The sequence below is a fragment of the Oncorhynchus kisutch genome, linkage group LG10, assembly GCF_002021735.2.
Source record: "Oncorhynchus kisutch isolate 150728-3 linkage group LG10, Okis_V2, whole genome shotgun sequence".
Taxonomy (NCBI): domain Eukaryota; kingdom Metazoa; phylum Chordata; class Actinopteri; order Salmoniformes; family Salmonidae; genus Oncorhynchus; species Oncorhynchus kisutch.
This window is the reverse complement of record NC_034183.2, coordinates 34,170,083-34,177,749: the sequence shown is the minus strand read 5'-3', so window position 1 is coordinate 34,177,749 and position 7,667 is coordinate 34,170,083. Positions and strand designations below refer to the sequence as shown.

Here is a 7,667-nt window from a genome sequence, read left to right as displayed (position 1 = left end):
TGTTATTGCTAAAGGTACTCAATAGGTGTAAACACATTTCTTTTAGCAAGAGATAGCACTTGTATAGTCTAAGAAAGTAGTTTTGAATGCATTTTATTGAAGGGAAACAATAACAGTCAAAGTTTTTTGGCAACATATTATTATACACTGTTCATTTTTAAAAACCTTTATTTAACTATGCAAGTCAGTTTAGAAAAAAAGCTTATTTACAATGACGACCTAGGAACATTGGGCTAACTGCCTTGTGTAGGGGCAGATCGACATATTTTTGTAAGGTCGAGGATTTGATCTAGCAACCTCTCGATTACCTGCCCAATGCTCTAACCACTAGGCTACCTGGCGCTCCAATGAGGAATTCAACTACATTTAAAAAAAAAACTTAATTAGGGTAGGGGGCACTATTTTCACCTCCAGATAAAAAGCGTGCCCGAAGTAAACTGCCTGTTACTCAGGCCCAGAAGCTGGTAGATTTGGATAGAAAACAATCTAACGTTTCCAACTGTTAAAATAATGTCTGTGAGTATAACAGAACTGATATGGCAGACGAAAACCGGAGAAAAATTAATCCAGAAGTGGGATTTTTTTACGTTTGTAGTTTTCCATTGACTGCCTATACAGATTCCATTGACTTATGACTCAAATTGCACTTCCTATGGCTTCCACTAGATGTCAACAGTCTTTTGAAATTGTTTCAGGCTTGTATTCTGAAAAATGAGGGAGTAAGACCACTCTGACACTGCAGTGTCACAGAGGTTTTTCATGCTCGTGACTGAGAGCATTCCTTTCTTGTTTTCCTTTTATATTAACAAAGCTTTTGTCCGGTTGAAATACTATTGATTATTATGACTAAAAACAACTTGAGGATTGATTATAAACATCGTTTGACATGTTTCTACGAACTTTACTGATACTTTTCGGATTTCCCGTCTACCTGTTTTGACTTCCTTTGAGCCTGTTGATAACTGAACAAAGCGCGAACAAAACGGAGGTTTAAGGATGTAAAGAGAGAATTTATCGAACACAACAAACATTTATTGAGTAAATGGGAGTCTTGTGAGTGCAACCATATGAAGATCATCAAAGGTAAGTGATACATTTTATCGCTATTTTGACTTGTGTAAGGCCTCTACTTGACTGGTAACTGTTTGTAATGATTTGTCTGCTGGGTGCTGTTCTCAGATAATCGCAAGGAATGCTTTCACCGTAAAGCCTTTTTGAAATCTGACACCGTGTTTGGATTAACAAGAAGTTAGTATTTAAACCGATGCATAACACTTGTATGTTTTATTAATTTTTATAATGAGTATTTCTGTTTTTGAATTTGGCGCTCTGCAATTTCACTGGATGTTGGCCGGGTGGGACGCTACTGCCCACACCCCCTAGAGAGGTTGAGCATTGCCCCCCACCCACAAGGAGTATAAACAGCAACAATGAATAAAATAAGATAATAGATACAAAACAAAAACTGGAAAAACATAAATCAATCAACTCTAATTAGCACATGTAGGACAGTATGCACATGTGTGTAAATGGACTTTGCATATGTATTTCTCACATGTGCAGCAAGCGCTGCAGAGGCTGCTGTGCAGGGGAGGCGCTCTTTTCTTTGAATGTGTGGGGTTACAAGTGCCTTTCCCAGCTGCTCTAGGAACACCCTCTTCTTGTTCTGCTTATCAGGCATCCAGGTAGGGTTGGTCTTGTTCCAAATCACAAAGACATTGAATGAGGACACATCAATGATGTTATGGAAGATGACCAGGGCCCAGTGGACAGTCATCCTCCTACAGCTGTAAGTTCCAATCACCTTGTCCAGGTTGTCCACTCCTGCTTTTATGTGGTTGTAGTCCAGGATGATATCTGGTTTCATGTCCTCCCGATCACTGATCTCAGCCGTTTTGTGCAGTGTGCTCAGGAGGAACACATACTTGTTCCTCTTTGGGAGGTAAGACACTAAAGTGGTGGTGGGGGTGAAGACAAACTTTGATGAGAAGGCCTCTCTCCCCCTTGTTGTGAGGAGTGCAGGGGGGAGCTCTGGTTTGTTCTTTCTAACTGTGCCAACCATGGTGATCTTCCTCTTCAGGAGCTGCTGGCTGAGTTCATAAGAGGTGAGGAAATTGTCACACGTGACATTGTACCCCCTCAGTCCATCTGTCACAACCCCTATCCCCTGGTTCTTCTCTGCGCCTCCATTGGTTGGCTTCCCTGTGTAGACTTGCATCTTCCAAGCGTAGCTGGATTGTGCATCACAGGCCACCCATATCTTGATGCCATACTTTGCTGGCTTGCTGGGCATATACTGACAGAAAGGACAGCGACCTTTTGACAAAAGAGATTACTATCAGTAATTAGTATCACAGAAAACAATCAGATATATCAATGATATTACAGCAATACATAATACAATTAACTGTGAAAATCACTTACATTACATACATGAAAATACAAATGTACCTCTGAATAGAACCAGTTGCTCATCCACTGTTACTTCAGGCCCAGGGTTGTAGAGGTATGGCAGACGCTCCACCCACTTCTCCCAGACCTCTCTTATGGCCGCCAGTTTGTCTCTCGCATGTCTTGCAGGTCTTGACCCGCGGTTATCAAATCATAGCATTCTTGAGAAAGTGTGAAAGGCTTTCAGTGGCATCGTGGCATGGAAAAATCGCCCTTCCACTCTGCATCCCAGAAAACTACATGTAGCCTCACCTCGCAACCTGTAGACACCCGCTAAGATTAGCAGCCCGATGTAGGCACGCAGATCAATCTCGTCCATCCTTTTCCAGTTGTCTCCATATGTATGGAAACCCTCCAATTTTGTTATCTTATTGGGCACTGAAACATGCACTCATGTCTTCAGCAAAGAGACTGTGGGGACTGTTATCTGCAGCACCTTTATAGCCTTTGACTGCATTCCACATACAGTGCCTTGCGAAAGTATTCGGCCCCCTTGAACTTTGCGACCATTTGCCACATTTCAGGCTTCAAACATAAAGATATAAAACTGTATTTTTTTGTGAAGAATCAACAACAAGTGGGACGCAATCATGAAGTGGAACGACATTTATTGGATATTTCAAACTTTTTTAACAAATCAAAAACGGAAAAATTGGGCGTGCAAAATTATTCAGCCCCTTTACTTTCAGTGCAGCAAACTCTCTCCAGAAGTTCAGTGAGGATCTCTGAATGATCCAATGTTGACCTAAATGACTAATGATGATAAATACAATCCACCTGTGTGTAATCAAGTCTCCGTATAAATGCACCTGCACTGTGATAGTCTCAGAGGTCCGTTAAAAGCGCAGAGAGCATCATGAAGAACAAGGAACACACCAGGCAGGTCCGAGATACTGTTGTGAAGAAGTTTAAAGCCGGATTTGGATACAAAAAGATTTCCCAAGCTTTAAACATCCCATGGAGCACTGTGCAAGCGATAATATTGAAATGGAAGGAGTATCAGACCACTGCAAATCTACCAAGACCTGGCCGTCCCTCTAAACTTTCAGCTCATACAAGGAGAAGACTGATCAGAGATGCAGCCAAGAGGCCCATGATCCCTCTGGATGAACTGCAGAGATCTACAGCTGAGGTGGGAGACTCTGTCCATAGGACAACAATCAGTCGTATATTGCACAAATCTGGCCTTTATGGAAGAGTGGCAAGAAGAAAGCCATTTCTTAAAGATATCCATAAAAAGTGTTGTTTAAAGTTTGCCACAAGCCACCTGGGAGACACACCAAACATGTGGAAGAAGGTGCTCTGGTCAGATGAAACCAAAATGGAACTTTTTGGCAACAATGCAAAACGTTATGTTTGGCGTAAAAGCAACACAGCCCATCACCCTGAACACACCATCCCCACTGTCAAACATGGTGGTGGCAGCATCATGGTTTGGGCCTGCTTTTCTTCAGCAGGGACAGGGAAGATGGTTAAAATTGATGGGAAGATGGATGGAACCAAATACAGGACCATTATGGAAGAAAACCTGATGGAGTCTGCAAAAGACCTGAGACTGGGACGGAGATTTGTCTTCCAACAAGACAATGATCCAAAACATAAAGCAAAATCTACAATGGAATGGTTCAAAAATAAACATATCCAGGTGTTAGAATGGCCAAGTCAAAGTCCAGACCTGAATCCAATCGAGAATCTGTGGAAAGAACTGAAAACTGCTGTTCACAAATGCTCTCCATCCAATCTCACTGAGCTCGAGCTGTTTTGCAAGGAGGAATGGGAAAAAAATTCAGTCTCTCAATGTGCAAAACTGATAGAGACATACCCCAAGCGACTTACAGCTGTTATCACAGCAAAAGGTGGCGCTACAAAGTATTAACTTAAGGGGGCTGAATAATTTTGCCCGCCCAATTTTTCAGTTTTTGATTTGTTTAAAAAGTTTGAATTATCCAATAAATGTCATTCCACTTCATGATTGTGTCCCACTTGTTGTTGATTCTTCACAAAAAAATACAGTTGTATATCTTTATGTTTGAAGCCTGAAATGTGGCAAAAGGTCGCAAAGTTAAAGGGGGCCGAATACTTTCGGAAGGCACTGTAGGTAAACAATGCTTTCAAGAAATGTTTAGTTTGTCTGAAATGTTGTTTATTTTGCCAGATTTAAAAAAAAAATCTGTGAACTTGAGTCATGTGTGGGGTCGTGGAGGGGAGATCCTGCACATGCTCAATAACATTTTAGTTTTGAGTTCAATCAGTAGCACACAATCAGTAGTACAGCTTTCATGGAAATATGAACAAAGGCGATGTTTCACTTTTTCTAACAGGGTCACTCTAGGAAAAGTCATCAAATTTCAAGTTGAAAATATATAATTTAGGTTTTTTTCCCTCCGCGGTTCTACATAGTGAGGGTCATTTTTTACCCTTAAGACAACACAAGGGTTAAAGAAAGTAAAGTCACGACACTGTATATAAAAAATACACTTGGAGATGTTAAATATGCGCTCACTCGGGGGTTCTGTCACGGTTGTCACATTAACAAGCTTTGTAAGATTGTAAAAAGAGATTTATAAGTGAAAATGTGATTTGCGCACTGGGGGCAGGACCTTTTAATCATGACCAATCAGTTCCCTCTGCCAAAACCACAACTACCTAACCATTGGCTGGATTGTTCCATCAATCAAATCTCAGGAAGTAGCTCCCCACGAGCAAGACAGGATGAGGTAAATTAATCTCAAACGGATCTTCTTAAGTAAATTCCTATTTTGTCTGTGTTCAATTTTTTTTTGTGAAAAGGCATGACAGTCGTTCGCTTACCATGTGAAATATAATTATATATTTCAAACTGATAAAACTGACGAAGGTGATGAGAAATTGGTACGGGAAGTTGAACATTTAATGCGGAAAAGACAGGTAACAAGACAAGAACAGCGTCAGCACACAGGTAACAATGCCATACAAACATTAATGCAGCAGCAGGGAACAGAGCTGGGGAACTGAAAAATATTGGGGAGGTAATAAACAGCTGATTGAGTCCAGGTGAGTCCAATAATCACTGATGTGAGTGACGGGGGGGAAGGCAGGTGTGCGTACTGATGTTGGCAGGAGTACATAATGCTGGGGAGCCTGTCGCCTTCGAGCACCAGGGAGGGGGAGCGGGAGCAGGCGTGACACTGACGAACTCCAGAACAGCCATTGTATTGACAGCCGCTATTGCGTTAGCTAACTGGCCTTTGACATTCAGACTAGCTTTACTATCAACTGTTTAGCTTTAACAGGCAGGTTTAAATGACAGTGGAAATTGTATATATTGGTCATTTAGTTAAACATGTGATTGATTATAAATTCCATTATTTAGCTAGATAGCTAAATTGAAACTGATGGGGGACAAGATTGCTTGCTATCTAACTCACAACACCGTCATTGCAGCGTAGCTATGTTAGCTAGGTTTCTAGATATTTCAAGCTATATTTTGAAGACTTGTTACTGACTTGTGAACACTTGTGAAACTACTTCATGCCACTGCCTGTTTATTTATTAATTAATGACTGAAAAAGTTGGCAAGAAAAATGCCCCTCACAATTTCACTGCTAGACTATTAGGGTGGTTGGGTATCATTTGGCTGATGTGCATATTTACATGAGTGTTTAATTAGCCTAGTTAGCCAAGTTACTGACTGACTAGGATTATTGTTATTCATGTTTTGTTATTGCATTTCAGCTGAAGAGGTAAGACCACTAGAAAGCAGCATGTTGCCAGACCACCAAAGGACCCTGGAGGTATTATAGTCAATGCTTATGAACTGGAAGTTGTATTTGAATTGCCCATTTATATCAATGAAACTAACAAAATGGTTGGATTTTTCAGCAACGTGCAGTAAATGCTAACACGGCTTTGCTGGTGAAACGTACATGTTGTATTTATTGTCATCTCCCTATCAGGCCACTGCATGCTGTGACAAGGGCCTGGATGGTGAAACACACGAGCTTCAAACTGCCTGCCTGAAAACTGAGGCCTTCAGTGGTACCTTCCCTTTGATTACAGCAAGAGTCGCCTTATTTCTTTCTCGTAGACATTTAACATGTACTTTATGTAATCACTCAAATTCACAGAAAATACTAGGAACACAAGAACTGACTTATACTGAACAAAACTGTAAACGCAACTTGTAACAATTTCAAAGATTTTACTGAGTTACAGTTCATATAAGGAAATCAGTTAATTGAAAAAGGAATTAGGGCCAAATCTATGGATTTCACATGACTGGGAATACAGATATGGATCTGTTGATCACAGTACCTTTAAAAAAAGGTACAGGCGTGGATCAGAAAACCAGATATTGTCGGGAACTGGAACAGTCTGTCGTACACGTCGATCCAGAGCATCCCAAACATGCTCCATGGGTGAACTGTCTGGTAAGTATGAAGGCCATGGAAGAACTGGTACATTTTCAACTTCAAGGAATTTTGTAAAGATCCTTGTGACATGTGGCTGTGCATTATCATGATGAAACATGAGGTGATGGTGGAGGATGAATGGCACGACAATGGGCCTCAGGATCATTTCATTTTATCTCTTTGCATTCAAATTGCCATCGATAAAATGCAATCGTATTCATTGTCCATAGTTAATGCCTGCCCTTACCATAACCCCGCGCCACCACAGAGCACTCTGTTCACAACATGGACATAAGCAAACCACTTTCCCACATGACACCATTCTCGTGTTCTGCAGTTGTGAGGATGGTTGGACATATTTATTAGACGCTTTATTACAGAAAGAAATAGTCCTCAGTTTCATCAGCTGTCCGGGTGGCTGGTCTCAGATGATCCCAAAGGTCCTGGGCTGGCGTGGTTATATGTGGTCTGCGGTTGTGAGATGTACTGCCAAATTCTCAAAAACAACGTTGGAGGAGGCTTATGGTAGATAAATTAACATTAAATTCTCTGGCAACAACTGTTACATCTGCTCCTGCCACGCCCTCTACTTCTCATCCAGTGTCTCCCTAACATGCCGCCATTCCCCTAGTGCTCTCTCCCTCTTCCTCTCTGTGTGTGTGTGTGTGTGTGTGATTGTGTGGGTGGAGATAGGTGTGCTGGAGGTAGAGCAGATCCCCACCAGCTACAAGACCGATACAAATACTCAGCCCTGCCACTTCCATGCTGCCAGATCGTAACCTCTGCTCATTCTGCCCGCTCTGCAACCAGCCCAAGCTTCCCCTG

At 41.6% G+C, this 7,667-nt stretch overlaps 1 long non-coding RNA gene across 1 annotated transcript; it reads left to right on the top strand.

The window, feature by feature from the left end:
• The first annotated feature begins 5,148 nt into the window (after positions 1–5,148).
• Positions 5,149–7,333, top strand: LOC116375735 (uncharacterized). Its single transcript, XR_004211114.1, has 3 exons — positions 5,149–5,389; positions 6,166–6,224; positions 6,387–7,333. It is a non-coding gene; the product is annotated as an uncharacterized LOC116375735 (long non-coding RNA).
• Positions 7,334–7,667: the final 334 nt, after the last annotated feature.